The sequence below is a fragment of the Oncorhynchus masou genome, unplaced genomic scaffold (genome assembly GCF_036934945.1).
Source record: "Oncorhynchus masou masou isolate Uvic2021 unplaced genomic scaffold, UVic_Omas_1.1 unplaced_scaffold_733, whole genome shotgun sequence".
Lineage (NCBI taxonomy): Eukaryota > Metazoa > Chordata > Actinopteri > Salmoniformes > Salmonidae > Oncorhynchus > Oncorhynchus masou.
In genome coordinates this window covers 68891-85046 of record NW_027013784.1, presented here as the reverse complement: position 1 = coordinate 85046, position 16156 = coordinate 68891, and the positions used below count along the sequence as shown (strand labels likewise).

The 16156-nt window shown below is 45.5% G+C and overlaps 1 protein-coding gene across 16 annotated transcripts in view; it reads right to left on the bottom strand.

The window, feature by feature from the left end:
• The window catches only part of LOC135537257 (neuronal cell adhesion molecule-like), a 134771-nt gene that overhangs the window by 76434 nt on the left and 42181 nt on the right, over nucleotides 1–16156 (bottom strand). For all 16 annotated transcript variants that reach the window (XM_064963441.1, XM_064963442.1, XM_064963449.1 and 13 more), the window contains exon 2: nucleotides 4598–4676. The gene's annotated coding sequence lies outside the window, so the exon portion shown is untranslated. The remainder of the gene's footprint in view (nucleotides 1–4597; nucleotides 4677–16156) is intronic.

The following is a 16156-nucleotide window of genomic DNA, read 5'->3' as shown; positions in this document are numbered from 1 at the left end:
TTCCTCCCCACCTAGTCAGTACATTAGTTCCTCCCCACCCAGTCAGGACATTGGTTCCTCCCCACCTAGTCAGTACATTGGTTCCTCCCCACCTAGTCAGGACATTAGTTCCTCCCCACCCAGTCAGGACATTGGTTCCTCCCCCACCCAGTCAGTACATTGGTTCCTCCCCACCTAGTCAGTACATTGGTTCCTCCACACCCAGTCAGGACATTGGTTCCTCCACACCTAGTCAGTAATGGGGGTTTGGCAACGAGTATGAAGCGATGGCCAGCCAACGAGAGCATACAGGTCGCAGTGGTGGCTTTGGTGACAAAACGGATGGCATTGTGATAGACTGCATCCAATTTGTTGAGTAGAGTGTTGGAGGCTATTTTCTCTGTGTGCCTCACAACCATGTTAGACCATGTTATCCCTCTGAGCTAAAGCCTACATATATCTATTAAAAGCTCAGTCTAGGTTAGGCTTCATGTAAACGTACAATAGTTCACCAAAGATGTAACAGCCTCCATGAGGAGAAACAAGACAGAGAGATATTGGGTGGAGTATTCTGCAGTGGTCTCTCACCTCTCATCACACACACACACACAGGCAGCAGGTCTTTCTTCACACATACTGTACACACGCACGCACACACACACACACAAATGGGCAGCAGGTCTGTTCTCACCAGGTGAGAGGACAATGTGATTACCCAGCATGCATTGCAGGAGGCGTTATGAGGGAGAGTGGAAACATGGCAGGTCTGAGATTCACTTCCCATCAGGTCACAGAGCCTAGATCACACACACACTAACACACACTAACACACACACACACACACACACACACAATGAATGACTGTCCTTGATTTCTGCCAGGGATTGACCTTGATTCCCCCCTCCAACTCCAACTCCTCACCCACCTCCCCCTTTCCCCTCACTCACCTCCACCTCCACCCTCACCCACCCCCATCACCCTGCCCCCTCACCCACCTCCTGCCCCCTCACCCACATCCTGCCCCCTCACCCACATCCTGCCCCCTCACCCACATCCTGCCCCCTCACCCACATCCTGCCCCCTCACCTACCTCCACTCCCATCACCCACCACCCCTCTCCCTCCGCCCTCAGACTACTCATCCTGCCTGATGAACAGATGGAGGGATGAAGGATAGGGGGATGCCAATTCACACTGGTCCTCCCGGCCATCCTCCTGTCCATTCATCCTTACCATCCCAGCAGAGAGAGAGAGAATGGGGGATGTGTCAGGTGGACTGGGGATCGTGAACAAGGCCTCTATGTGGAACAACCAGTGACAGCAGCATTTAGCATGTTAATACTGTAACCACAAAGGTCTAACAGCTATGCTCTGAAGGTCTCACACACACACACACACACACACACACACGCACGCACGCACACACACGACACACACACACACACACACACACACACAGACACAGACACACACACACACAGACACACACACACACACACACACACACACACACACGCACACGCACACGCACACACAAACACACACACTGTGGAAGGTGGGTTACTGGTGCCATAGTAACTCATGCCGTTGTTAAACACAGTGTCACGCTCCGAGGCTCTGAGGCCACGTGTAGCTGTTCATCAATAGCTTTTACAGTGTAATGCCACTGCATATCAATGGAATCCAATGAGATCTACCCAGATTGGCCACTGGTATTTATAGCCACCGATCAATATAACACAAAGCAGTTGAGAGAGAATGTATATTGATCTGGAGACCTGCAGAGAAAGGATGGTGCTGAACAGAAACAGATTTCTTTGTGTGTATTTGTTGACGTCAATGTAAGTGAGACACTGACAGCTCGTAATAAAGTGTTACGTTATTTCAGGGAATTCACCATTTCTGCTTTTTAAAAAAAGATCAATAACTCAATAAAACACAACTAGTGAAAGTACTTAGTGACAACTGTTGATGTACTTTAAAAGACAGACTATTAGTCCCCAACAACATGACTCCATAACAGACTGAACTATGGTCCATGATTAAAAGCTATTTTTGGGACTTCATTTTTCCTCCAAACCACTGTGCCCTTTAAGAGAAAGGGAATTGGTGCGTACGCTGTAACATCATAATGTTGAAATGCCCACTGTAGCCTGAGGAGTGGGCCTTATCTGGTGTGGATTGACTGACTAGACCAGATTCACATCAAAAATACACTGTGTTATACTGTAAGTTCATTAGTATCTGAATCTGTTCCCTGTGGTGAACACGCACGCACGCACGCACGCACGCGCGCGCACGCACACACACACACACACACACACACACACACACACACACACACACACACACACACACACACACACACACACACACACACACACACACACACACACACACACACACACACACACACACACAGGGCCTGTATGAATTCACCCTGCAGGGTTCCTTCTCTGGCTGAGCCCATGGCCACTGATGAGATGACCACAGACAAGTGATGGCCACAAAACCAACGACCAGTAACCACCAAACAACCGGCCAGCAACCAACCAACAATAAACCCAACAACCTCTACTAAGAGACTGAGGCAGTAACCACCAAACAACCGGCCAGCAACCAACCAACAATAAACCCAACAACCTCTACTAAGAGACTGAGGCAGTAACCACCAAACAACCGGCCAGCAACCAACCAACAATAAACCCAACAACCTCTACTAAGAGACTGAGGCAGTAACCACCAAACAACCGGCCAGCAACCAACCACCAATAAACCCAACAACCTCTACTAAGAGACTGAGGCAGTAACCACCAAACAACCGGCCAGCAACCAACCAACAATAAACCCAACAACCTCTACTAAGAGACTGAGGCAGTAACCACCAAACAACCGGCCAGCAACCAACCACCAATAAACCCAACAACCTCTACTAAGAGACTGAGGCAGTAACCACCAAACAACCGGCCAGCAACCAACCAACAATAAACCCAACAACCTCTACTAAGAGACTGAGGCAGTAACCACCAAACAACCGGCCAGCAACCAACCAACAATAAACCCAACAACCTCTACTAAGAGACTGAGGCAAGGCAAGTGCACTCTCAGAAATAAAGTTCCATATAGAACCATTTGTCCTGTAGGAGAACCCTCTGAAAAAGTTCAATATAGAACCATTTGTCCTGTTGGAGAACACACTGAAAAAGTTCCATATAGAACCATTTGTCCTGTAGGAGAACCCTCTGAAAAAGTTACATATAGAACCATTTGTCCCTGTAGGAGAACCCTCTGAAAAAGTTCAATATAGAACCATTTGTCCTGTTGGAGAACACACTGAAAAAGTTCCATATAGAACCATTTGTCCCTGTAGGAGAACCCTCTGAAAAAGTTCCATATAGAACCATTTGTCCCTGTAGGAGTACCCTCTGAAAAAGTTCCATATAGAACCATTTGTTCCATATAGAACCATTTGTCCTGTAGGAGAACCCTCTGAAAAAGTTCCATATAGAACCATTTGTCCTGTAGGAGAACCCTCTGAAAAAGTTTCATATAGAACCATTTGTCCTGTAGGAGAACCCTCTGAAAAAGTTCTATATAGAACCATTTGTCCTGTAGGAGAACCCTCTGAAAAAGTTCCATTTAGAACCATTTGTCCCTGTAGGAGAACCCTCAGAAAAAGTTCCATATAGAACCATTTGTCCTGTAGGAGAACCCTCTGAAAATGTTCCATATATAACTATTTGTCCCTGTCGGAGAACCCTCCAGATAGAACTATTTTTGGATCATATTGAACCCTTTTTGGTTCCATATAGAACCTCTGGTTCCACTGTAAAGGTTCTATTTTGAGACTTTTTTCAGAGGGTTCTCCTACAGGGACTCCTACTGCAATGAATCCAGACACTGTATGTTGATACACTGAGTGGACAAAACAATAAGATTAACATGCTATTTAAAATAACACAGACTGACCAGGTGAATCCATGTGAAAGATATGATCCCTTATTGATGTCACTTGATCCACTTCAATCAGTGTAGATGAAGGCGAGGAGACAGGTTAAAGAAGGATTTGTAATCCTTGAGACAGTTGAGACATGGACTGTGTATGTGTGTCATTCAGAGGGTGAATGGGCAAGACAACATATTGAAGTGCCTTTGAATGGGGTCTGGTAGTAGGTGCCAGGCACACTGGTTTGTTTCAAGAACTGCAACGCTGCTGGGTTTTTCACGCTCAACAGTTTCCTGAATGGTCCACCACCCAAAGGACATCCAGCCAATTTGACACAACTGTGGGAAGCATTGGAGTCAACATGGGCCAGCATCTCTGTGGAACGCTTTCCACACCTTGTAGAGTCCACGCCCTGACACATTGAGGCTGTTCTGAGGGCAAAACGGGGTGCAAGTCAATATTAGGAAGGTGTTGTTAATGTCTGGTATACTCCGTGTATATGCCAGTAGTTAGGTAAGTCCAGTACATACTGTACTGTCGTTTGGCAGCGCTGAGAGTAACATATGGAAGTGTAAATGAATATATTAAACAAATAAAATGTTAAGGAACATATTGATTCTCCAACCAATAGAATCACTTTCAGCGATGACAGATACTTAAAGGTTGCTCTTACCTATGAGGAACCAATCAAAGGGCTTTGTCCTCCAGTTGGATTCATCCACACACTCTGACTGCTGAGAAGGACTTCAGACCTGGAACACAAATGAATGAACGTTAAACACAAGCTTGGCCATCCCACCGTAATGCATCTGTCCTGACATAAAGGAAGAACCAGGAGAAGGGAAATGGCACAGAGGAATGTAAACATGCTGTAGTGTGAGGTAGTAAGGGTTGTAAAATGTACAGGGGTATCTAGTTCACATCGCATTTGTTCTGCATGCCCTAGAAATCAACTTTTTACAGATGTGAGATCTTAATTTGAGCCAGTTTGCTACAGCAGGAAAATAATCCTGCAGCAAGAGGAAATGTGGATTATTTACATTTTTTCATTAGAGCTAATTAAGTTTGATATTTAAAAGAGGAAATCACAAACTTTAAAACTCAAATACACTACAAATGTAGTGTATTTAAAGAGTCATCAAATAAAGATCCTACATCTGTACGTGCAATAATGTCTTTCACCTGAATGAAAAAAGGACCAAAAAATCTAACTTAAAAGGAACTTATTATTAGTTATTTCTTCAAAACAGAAAAACAAAGAGATGCTCCAAAGGCCTGAAGAGAAGACATCACACAGGACAGAGTGTGTCTTATAATGGTACAATATACACACACACACACACACACACACACACACACACACACACACACACACACACACACACACACACACACACACACACACACACACACACACACACACACACTTCATGACTATGAATACCTTATCATAACTACCAGTGAAACAAGGCATTATTTTGAGTTTATTTGAGTTTATTTTATTTTTACAGGGACAGTGCACATTAATCAACGTTTCAGTAAAAGTGAAGGTTTTAGCCAGCCGGATCATTTTCAACCGCAGTCCCTGGGCAGGTTATTAAAAACATTTACAATATAGACAATAGCAACATAGGACAAGCAAGACATAGCATACAGACAGAGCAACATAGGACAAGCAAGACATAGCATACAGACAGAGCAACATAGGACAAGCAAGACGTAGCATACAGACAGAGCAACATAGAACAAAAAGCAGCAAGACAAAATTCATAAAAGCAACAAAGTGTTTCCACACCTCACAAGTTACAGACAACAGACATGGAAAGCGGCAACACACAGCTAGGGATTATGATCACAAATCTGATTGACCTTTAGCCGTGTCTTCAAGCATTTTGTGAAAGTTTGATATGTGGTGCAGTTATGTGTGTCTGATGGCAGTGTATTCCAGACATGGAAAACGGATTTACTAAAGGTGCTTTTCCTTAAGGGAACTATACAGTCACCTCTCATGGCAGACCTTGTGGATCTCCTGCCATATGTTTGGGTTCTCTGTTTAACAAAAATACTGAGTGGAGGGGGAGGAGCCAGGCCATTTAGGATCTTGAATATAAGACATGCGTCGGTGTATTGCACAAGATTTCCCCAACTCAGGAGCTCATGCTTTCTAAGGATGTGACAATGATGATGGCTATTGGGCTTCCTATCAAGCACTTTGAGAGCCTGTTTGTAGACAGACTGAATAGGTCTTAATGTTGTACAGCAAGCTTGGGCCCAACTAGTCAAGCAGTATGTTAAGTGGGGGAGTATCATAGATTTGAAGTATAGTTTTGCTACCTCTGTAGTCAAACAATTTCATATAAATCGGAAATTAGCTAGGTTGAATTTGGTTATTTGAATTACCTTTTTCACATGCTTTTTAAAAGAAAGGTTGGAATCAAGTATGGCCAAGGTACTTAAAATCAGATACCACCTGGAGCTTCTCCCCTGACACATAGACATCTGGCTCAGTAGCATATGTTGCCCTCTTTGTGAAGAACATGCAAACAGGTTTTTTCACATTGAGATGCAAACACGAGTCACTGAGCCACTTTGTAACCTGGACCACTACAGTAGTGAGTTCTTGTGCAGCTTTTCCCATTTGTGAGAAAGAACATGACAGATAACAAGCATTTATAACCAGATATTTTTCTAAACATAAAACAAGGACATTATAACTGTAGTAGCTCATTCAGTAACTATTCCAAGTAACCTATAAATCTGGCCCTTTTTAACTCTCTGTTTGACTAAATCACATCAGACAAGCCATCTACCCTTCTCCTGTGATGCGTCCTGAATAGCACCCTATTCGCTACGTAGCTCGCACTACTTTGGTCCAGAGCTCTATGGGCCCTGGTCAAAAGTAGTGCACTGCATAGGGAATAGGGTGCCATTTGGGATGCATACATCCCCATGAAGCAATCAGCAGCAGCTGCTCTCAGGCAGGCAGAAGCAGAGAAAAGCTAACACACTCCAACTACACAGGCCTGACCCCAAGCCCTACACAGTTACTATGGAGACAGAGAGAGTGAGAGAGAGAGAGAGAGAGAGAGAGAGAGAGAGATGGAGCGAGAGAGGGGAGATGGAGCGAGAGAGAGACAGAGAGAGAGAGAGAGGGGAGATGGAGCGAGAGAGAGACAGAGAGAGTGAGAGAGAGAGAGAGAGAGAGAGAGAGAGGAGAGAGAGGGAGATGGAGCGAGAGAGAGACAGAGAGAGAGAGAGAGAGAGGGGAGATGGAGCGAGAGAGAGACAGAGAGAGAAAGAAAGAAAGAAAGAAAGAAAGAAAGAAAGAAAGAAAGAAAGAAAGAAAGAAAGAAAGAAAGAAAGAAAGAAAGAAAGAAAGAGAGGCAGAAAGAGAGCGAGAGAGATAGACAGAGATGGGGGAGGGGGAGAGATGAAGAGAGAGAGAGAGAGAGAGAGAGAGAGAGAGAGAGGCAGAGAGAGAGGCAGAGAGAGGGGGTGGAGGAGGAGAGATGAGGAAGCGAGGTCAGGAGAGAGAGAGAGAAAAGAGAGAGGCAGAAAGAGAGCGGGAGAGATAGACAGAGAGGGGGGAGGGGGGAGAGATGAAGAGAGAGAGAGAGAAAGAAAGAAAGAAAGAAAGAAAGAAAGAAAGAAAGAAAGAAAGAAAGAAAGAAAGAAAGAAAGAAAGAAAGAAAGAAGAGAGAGAGAGAGAGGCAGAAAGAGAGCGAGAGAGATAGACAGAGAGGGGGGGAGGGAGGAGAAGAGAGAGAGAGAGAGAGGGCAGAGAGAGCAGAGAGAGGGGGTGGAGGAGGAGAGATGAGGAAGCGAGGTCAGGAGACAGAGAGACAGAGAGAGAGGCAGAGAGAGAGAAAGAGAGAGAGGCAGAGAGGGGGTGGAGGAGGAGAGATGAGGAAGCGAGGTCAGGAGACAGAGAGACAGAGAGAGGCAGAGAGGGGGGTGGAGGAGGAGAGATGAGGAAGCGAGGGCAGGAGACAGAGAGACAGAGAGAGGGCAGAGAGGGGGTGGAGGAGGAGAGATGAGGAAGCGAGGGCAGGAGACAGAGAGACAGAGAGAGGGCAGAGAGAGGGGGTGGAGGAGGAGAGATGAGGAAGCGAGGGCAGGAGACAGAGAGACAGAGAGAGAGGCAGAGAGAGGGGGTGGAGGAGGAGAGATGAGGAAGCGAGGGCAGGAGACAGAGAGAGAGGCAGAGAGGGGGTGGAGGAGGAGAGATGAGGAAGCGAGGTCAGGAGACAGAGAGACAGAGAGAGGCAGGGAGAGGGGGTGGAGGAGGAGAGATGAGGAAGCGAGGGCAGGAGACAGAGAGACAGAGAGAGAGGCAGAGAGAGGAGGAGAGATGAGGAAGCGAGGGCAGGAGACAGAGAGACAGAGAGAGAGGCAGGAGAGAAAGAGAGGAGGCAGAGAGGGGGTGGAGGAGGAGAGATGAGGAAGCGAGGTCAGGAGACAGAGAGAAACCGGCATATAAAACATAAAGGCGTTGTGAGTGGGAATCAGTGAAAGAGCATGTATTATTTAGTGTTAAATCTAAAACCGCTTCATCATCACAGAGAGGGAAGAGAGGAGAGGAGAAAGGTACCGTACATATGAATGCTTTATGGGAAATCCACACAGAGAGAGAGCCTCCACACAGCTTCCACATCTCCTCTGCACTAGGACTGTACTGAGGGCTGAGGACACGTAGGCATACACACACACACACACACACAGAGCCTCCACACAGCTTCCACATCTCCTCTGCTCTAGGACTGTACTGAGGGCTGAGGACACGTACGCATGCACACACACACACACACACACACACACACACACACACACACACACACACACACAGACACACATTTCTTATTTACAATGATGGCCTACACCGGCCTAACCGGGGCGATGCTGGGCCAATTGTGCGCCGCCCTATGTGACTCACAATCACGTCCGATTGTGACACAGCCTGGATTCGAACCAGGGTGTCTGTAGTGACGCCTCAAGCACTGAGATGCAGTGCCTTAGCTAGCAATATGTTTTCTTCTCAAGGCTGTTTGAGGGAGAGATGGAGGGAAGGAAGAACAGAGAAAAGAAAGAATCATGTCTAGAGGTGATTGGTTTATATCATAGGAGACACTATACCTACCAGTCAGTAGATCAGCTGTACTACAATAAAGTTGTGGTAATATTGGAGACACTATACCTACCAGTCTGTAGATCAGCTGTACTACAATAAAGTTGTGGTAATATTGGAGACACTATACCTACCAGTCTGTAGATCAGCTGTACTACATTAAAGTTGTGGTAATATAGGAGACACTATACCTACCAGTCAGTAGATCAGCTGTACTACAATAAAGTTGTGGTAATATTGGAGACACTATACCTACCAGTCTGTAGATCAGCTGTACTACATAATTGAAATTAAGAATTTGTTCTTAACTGACTTGCCTAGTTAAATAAAGGTAAAATAAAATAAAATGTAAGGCAGTATTCACCCTGCCATGTGTGTGTGTGTGTGTGTGTGTGTGTGTGTGTGTGTGTGTGTGTGTGTGTGTGTGTGTGTGTAGCCTAATCCTGTCAGGAAAATCTTTGGAGGTGTCGGTGAAAACAGTGTTTCCTCACACCCAGTCTGTCTACCACCCTCCCTCCCTCCCTCCCTCCCTCCCTGTGCCTGCACTGCACACACACCCCCGCCCTTCAATATATTCAATATGGCCGCATCACACACGCTGGGAGATTAAAAACAACCCCTTTGTCCCCCCCCACAATGTGGGTTAACACACTTCCTGGTGCTCCACTGTCAGACGGACAGGCTGTCAGGCAGACAGCACTATGACACAGAGGCTACTATGACACAGAGGCTACTATGACACAGAGGCTACTATGACACAGAGGCTACTATTCAGTCGTTGTGGTAGTCCATATAGGCTTATTACACTGTCTGAGTATATTCTAGTCTACAGAAAGCATGATGGGTTCGTTTTATACTCCTGCCAGGTGATTGATAGCGATTTAATTTGGCATTCAATTAAAAATCATTGTAAGAGCAATAGTGGATTATTTAAATTGAACATTTATATAATGGTCCTTTCACTGGGGAATCAAAAACAGCTGTCATTATACAGAGACTCTATAGACTAGAGGTCATGTACATGGGTAACGTTATCTGTCATTATACAGAGACTCTATAGACTAGAGGTCATGTACATGGGTAACGTTATCTGTCATTATACAGAGACTCTATAGACTAGAGGTCATGTACATGGGAAACGTTATCTGTCATTATACAGAGACTCTATAGACTAGAGGTCATGTACATGGGAAACGTTATGTCATTATACAGAGACTCTATAGACTAGAGGTCATGTACATGGGAAACGTTATGTCATTATACAGAGACTCTATAGACTAGAGGTCATGTACATGGGAAACGTTATCTGTCATTATACAGAGACTCTATAGACTAGAGGTCATGTACATGGGAAACGTTATCTGTCATTATACAGAGACTCTATAGACTAGAGGTCATGTACATGGGAAATGTTATCTGTCATTATACGGAGACTCTATAGACTAGAGGTCATGTACATGGGAAACGTTATGTCATTATACAGAGACTCTATAGACTAGAGGTCATGTACATGGGAAACGTTATCTGCCATTATACAGAGACTCTATAGACTAGAGGTCATGTACATGGGAAACGTTATCTGTCATTATACAGAGACTCTATAGACTAGAGGTCATGTACATGGGAAACGTTATCTGTCATTATACAGAGACTCTATAGACTAGAGGTCATGTACATGGGAAACGTTATCTGTCATTATACAGAGACTCTATAGACTAAAGGTCATGTACATGGGAAATGTTATGTCATTATACAGAGACTCTATAGACTAGAGGTCATGTACATGGGAAACGTTATCTGTCATTATACAGAGACTCTATAGACTAGAGGTCATGTACATGGGAAACGTTATCTGTCATTATACAGAGACTCTATAGACTAGAGGTCATGTACATGGGAAACGTTATCTGTCATTATACAGAGACTCTATAGACTAAAGGTCATGTACATGGGAAATGTTATGTCATTATACAGAGACTCTATAGACTAGAGGTCATGTACATGGGAAACGTTATCTGTCATTATACAGAGACTCTATAGACTAGAGGTCATGTACATGGGAAACGTTATCTGTCATTATACAGAGACTCTATAGACTAGAGGTCATGTACATGGGAAACGTTATCTGTCATTATACAGAGACTCTATAGACTAAAGGTCATGTACATGGGAAATGTTATGTCATTATACAGAGACTCTATAGACTAGAGGTCATGTACATGGGAAACGTTATCTGTCATTATACAGAGACTCTATAGACTAGAGGTCATGTACATGGGAAACGTTATCTGTCATTATACAGAGACTCTATAGACTAGAGGTCATGTACATGGGAAACGTTATCTGTCATTATACAGAGACTCTATAGACTAGAGGTCATGTACATGGGAAACGTTATCTGTCATTATACAGAGACTCTATAGACTAAAGGTCATGTACATGGGAAATGTTATGTCATTATACAGAGACTCTATAGACTAGAGGTCATGTACATGGGAAACGTTATCTGTCATTATACAGAGACTCTATAGACTAGAGGTCATGTACATGGGAAACGTTATCTGTCATTATACAGAGACTCTATAGACTAGAGGTCATGTACATGGGAAACGTTATCTGTCATTATACAGAGACTCTATAGACTAAAGGTCATGTACATGGGAAATGTTATGTCATTATACAGAGACTCTATAGACTAGAGGTCATGTACATGGGAAACGTTATCTGTCATTATACAGAGACTCTATAGACTAGAGGTCATGTACATGGGAAACGTTATCTGTCATTATACAGAGACTCTATAGACTAGAGGTCATGTACATGGGAAACGTTATCTGTCATTATACAGAGACTCTATAGACTAGAGGTCATGTACATGGGGAAACGTTATGTCATTATACAGAGACTCTATAGACTAGAGGTCATGTACATGGGAAACGTTATCTGTCATTATACAGAGACTCTATAGACTAGAGGTCATGTACATGGGAAACGTTATCTGTCATTATACAGAGACTCTATAGACTAGAGGTCATGTACATGGGAAACGTTATCTGTCATTATACAGAGACTCTATAGACTAGAGGTCATGTACATGGGAAACGTTATGTCATTATACAGATACTATAGACTAGAGGTCATGCACCTCTGTCATTCACCACAGAATCGTCCTCCATTCCTTCCCATTCACCACAGAACCATCCTCCATTAATTCCCATTCACCACAGAATCGTCCTCCATTCCTTCCCATTCACCACAGAACCATCCTCCATTAATTCCCATTCACCACAGAACCATCCTCCATTCCTTCCCATTCACCACAGAACCATCCTCCATTAATTCCCATTCACCACAGAATCGTCCTCCATTCCTTCCCATTCACCACAGAACCATCCTCCATTAATTCCCATTCACCACAGAACCATCCTCCATTCATTCCCATTCACCACAGAACCATCCTCCATTAATTCCTGTTCACCACAGAATCGTCCTCCATTCCTTCCCATTCACCACAGAATCATCCTCCATTCATTCCCAATCACCACAGAATCATCCTCCATTAATTCCCATTCACCACAGAGCCGTCCTCCATTCACCACAGAACAGAGTATGTCAACTAATCTGCCTCAAAGCCTATTTTCAGCATATGACCATTCTCATTTTATTGTTAGGCCTATTCTTTATCACACATTCTATGGTGTGTGTGAAACCACCGTGCTGTATTAGCCTTATGGTTGTGTGTGTGTGTGTGTGTGTGTGTGTGTGTGTGTGTGTGTGTGTGTGTGTGTGTGTGTGTGTGTGTGTGTGTGTGTGTGTGTGTGTGTGTGTGTGTGTGTGTGTGTGTGTGTGTTGTAGTGTCTGGAGCTGTAGTACTCACAGAAAATGACAAACATCTTCATTAAGTGGTCCGGCTGTTTAGGGACCCATGTACCGTGTGATTGCAAACACACATTTCCTTTGTCATGACTTGACACCTGATTAATTGCAACCAGACTTCCCATATCCCATATGCTGAACATGTTCCCCTCCCCCACTGTAACGTATAATGTAATTAACTCAGATGAACCACACAATTGATCTGTTCTGAATTCTAGGGTGAGGAGTTCCAATAGTCATTATAGGGGGAGGACTCTAGTGTCTTTATAGGGGGAGGACTCTAGTGTCTTGATAGGGGGAGGACTCTAGTGTCTTTATAGGGGGAGGACTCTAGTGTCTTTATAGGGGGAGGACTCTAGTGTCTTTATAGGGGGAGGACTCTAGTGTCTGTATAGGGGAGGACTCTAGTGTCTTTATAGGGGGAGGACTCTAGTGTCTTGATAGGGGAGGACTCTAGTGTCTTTATAGGGGGAGGTCTCTAGTGTCTTGATAGGGGAGGACTCTAGTGTCTTGATAGGGGGAGGACTCTAGTGTCTTGATAGGGGGAGGACTCTAGTGTCTTGATAGGGGGAGGACTCTAGTGTCTTTATAGGGGAGGATTCTAGTGTCTTTACAGGGGGAGGACTCTAGTGTCTTTATAGGGGAGGATTCTAGTGTCTGTATAGGGGGAGGATTCTAGTGTCTTTATAGGGGGAGGACTCTAGTGTCTTTATAGGGGGAGGACTCTAGTGTCTTGATAGGGGGAGGACTCAACCTTCCCAAGTTCTCTCACGTCACCCCGCTCCTCCGCTCTCTCCACTGGCTTCCAGTTGAAGCTCGCATCCGCTACAAGACCATGGTGCTTGCCTACGGAGCTGTGAGGGGAACGGCACCGCAGTACCTCCAGGCTCTGATCAGGCCCTACACCCAAGCAAGGGCACTGCGTTCATCCACCTCTGGCCTGCTCGCCTCCCTACCATTGAGGAAGTACAGTTCCCGCTCAGCCCAGTCAAAACTGTTCGCTGCTCTGGCCCCCCAATGGTGGAACAAACTCCCTCACGACGCCAGGACAGCGGAGTCAATCACCACCTTCCGGAGACACCTGAAACCCCACCTCTTCAAGGAATACCTAGGATAGGATAAGTAATCCTTCTCACCCCCCCCCTTAATGATTTAGATGCACTATTGTAAAGTGGCTGTTCCACTGGATGTCAGAATGTGAATTCACCAATTTGTAAGTCGCTCTGGATAAGAGCGTCTGCTAAATGACTTAAATGTAATGTAAATGTAGTGTCTTTATAGGGGGAGGACTCTAGTGTCTTTATAGGGGGAGGACTCTAGTGTCTTTATAGGGGGAGGACTCTAGTGTCTTTATAGGGGGAGGACTCTAGTGTCTTTATAGGGGGAGGACTCTAGTGTCTTTATAGGGGGAGGACTCTAGTGTCTTTATAGGGGGAGGACTCTAGTGTCTTTATAGGGGGAGGACTCTAGTGTCTTTATAGGGGGAGGACTCTAGTGTCTTTATAGGGAGAGGACTCTAGTGTCTTTATAGGGGGAGGACTCTAGTGTCTTTATAGGGGGAGGACTCTAGTGTCTGTATATGGGGAGGACTCTAGTGTCTTTATCGGGGGAGGACTCTAGTGTTTTGATAGGGGGAGGACTCTAGTGTCTTGATAGGGGGAGGACTCTAGTGTCTTGATAGGGGAGGACTCTAGTGTCTTGATAGGGGGAGGACTCTAGTGTCTTGATAGGGGGAGGACTCTAGTGTCTTGATAGGGGGAGGACTCTAGTGTCTTTATAGGGGGAGGACTCTAGTGTCTTGATAGGGGGAGGACTCTAGTGTCTTGATAGGGGAGGACTCTAGTGTCTTGATAGGGGGAGGACTCTAGTGTCTTGATAGGGGGAGGACTCTAGTGTCTTTATAGGGGGAGGACTCTAGTGTCTTTATAGGGGAGGACTCTAGTGTCTTTATAGGGGGAGGACTCTAGTGTCTTGATAGGGGGAGGACTCTAGTGTCTTGATAGGGGGAGGACTCTAGTGTCTTGATAGGGGAGGACTCTAGTGTCTTGATAGGGGGAGGACTCTAGTGTCTTGATAGGGGAGGACTCTAGTGTCTTGATAGGGGGAGGACTCTAGTGTCTTGATAGGGGGAGGACTCTAGTGTCTTGATAGGGGGAGGATTCTAGTGTCTTTATAGGGGAGGACTCTAGTGTCTTTATAGGGGGAGGACTCTAGTGTCTTGATAGGGGGAGGACTCAACCTTCCCAAGTTCTCTCACGTCACCCCGCTCCTCCGCTCTCTCCACTGGCTTCCAGTTGAAGCTCGCATCCGCTACAAGACCATGGTGCTTGCCTACGGAGCTGTGAGGGGAACGGCACCGCAGTACCTCCAGGCTCTGATCAGGCCCTACACCCAAGCAAGGGCACTGCGTTCATCCACCTCTGGCCTGCTCGCCTCCCTACCATTGAGGAAGTACAGTTCCCGCTCAGCCCAGTCAAAACTGTTCGCTGCTCTGGCCCCCCAATGGTGGAACAAACTCCCTCACGACGCCAGGACAGCGGAGTCAATCACCACCTTCCGGAGACACCTGAAACCCCACCTCTTCAAGGAATACCTAGGATAGGATAAGTAATCCTTCTCACCCCCCCTTAATGATTTAGATGCACTATTGTAAAGTGGCTGTTCCACTGGATGTCAGAATGTGAATTCACCAATTTGTAAGTCGCTCTGGATAAGAGCGTCTGCTAAATGACTTAAATGTAATGTAAATGTAGTGTCTTTATAGGGGGAGGACTCTAGTGTCTTTATAGGGGGAGGACTCTAGTGTCTTTATAGGGGAGGACTCTAGTGTCTTTATAGGGGAGGACTCTAGTGTCTTTATAGGGGGAGGACTCTAGTGTCTTTATAGGGGGAGGACTCTAGTGTCTTTATAGGGGGAGGACTCTAGTGTCTTTATAGGGGGAGGACTCTAGTGTCTTTATAGGGGGAGGACTCTAGTGTCTTTATAGGGAGAGGACTCTAGTGTCTTTATAGGGGGAGGACTCTAGTGTCTTTATAGGGGGAGGACTCTAGTGTCTTTATAGGGGGAGGACTCTAGTGTCTTTATAGGGGGAGGACTCTAGTGTTTTGATAGGGGAGGACTTTGATAGGGGGAGGACTCTAGTGTCTTGATAGGGGGAGGACTCTAGTGTCTTGATAGGGGGAGGACTCTAGTGTCTTGATAGGGGAGGACTCTAGTGTCTTGATAGGGGG